Source organism: Macrobrachium rosenbergii, chromosome 29 (genome assembly GCF_040412425.1).
Source record: "Macrobrachium rosenbergii isolate ZJJX-2024 chromosome 29, ASM4041242v1, whole genome shotgun sequence".
Taxonomy (NCBI): domain Eukaryota; kingdom Metazoa; phylum Arthropoda; class Malacostraca; order Decapoda; family Palaemonidae; genus Macrobrachium; species Macrobrachium rosenbergii.
This window is the reverse complement of record NC_089769.1, coordinates 28523635-28524622: the sequence shown is the minus strand read 5'-3', so window position 1 is coordinate 28524622 and position 988 is coordinate 28523635. Positions and strand designations below refer to the sequence as shown.

At 30.0% G+C, this 988-nt stretch overlaps 1 protein-coding gene across 1 annotated transcript in view; it reads right to left on the bottom strand.

Moving 5' to 3' along the window:
- LOC136854445 (DE-cadherin-like) overlaps window positions 1–427 on the bottom strand; it is a 212880-nt gene extending 212453 nt beyond the window's left edge. Inside the window, 1 exon segment of the mRNA XM_067130738.1 lies at window positions 328–427. The gene's annotated coding sequence lies outside the window, so the exon portion shown is untranslated.
- Between the last annotated feature and the right edge of the window lie 561 nt (window positions 428–988).

The following is a 988-nucleotide window of genomic DNA, read 5'->3' as shown; positions in this document are numbered from 1 at the left end:
CCTACTAACATTTTATTCACACTTCATTCTCCTTTTTTTCGGCATAATTCATTTTCAGTACTGCCTCTTATAAAAGTTTCTGCGATAAGAAGGATTGAAAGGGCTTAGGACACGAAACGTTTTCCTCCAGCCTACCAGAATTCGTATCTTTTCTGAACATTTTCCTTACATTTTATTGTTACTCACTGACCTTCTCCTTAATTTTTCTTCTCTGCTGCCTTCGATTTCATGGAAATTTTCAATGTAAGATGGCTTCCTGATTAGTCTACAACAAGCCATGTATCTTTTAGCACTTACATAGATAGAGAAAGTCAGAAAATGACTTACCGGTGGAAGCCAATTCCGGTACAGAGAAAAAGTAGTGGTCAGACTCGAAACGAGGCGGTTCTGGAGTGTCTATGATGTAGATTCTGGCTGTTGCTTTGCCTGTTATTCTCTCTCAAAAGGGTTGCTTCTGTGGTCACCTGCAGAAAGAAGGGACATAGATACTAAACAACGATCATGTTAAATCACACCGCACTATATATATATATATATATATATATATATATATATATATATATATATATTATATATATGTGTGTATATTTATTATATATATATATACTATGTATATATATATATATATATATATATATATATATATATATATATATATATATATATATATATATATATATATATATATATATATTTATTATATATATATACATATGAAGACAAAACCGATATATATATATATATATATAGGATTTACAACCAGTGTTTCGATTTTCAATTTTCCCAGGGTATAGCTTTATATATATATATATATAGATATGTGAAAAGGATTTACAAACTAGTGTTTCGATTTTCAATTTTCCCAGGGTACAGCTTTATATATTCCGGGAAAAATTGAAACACTGGGCGTAAATCCAGATCGGTTTTGTCTTCATATTTAACATATCTTCTTCGGGATTGATACACAGAGCTAGAGGTTTACAACAAA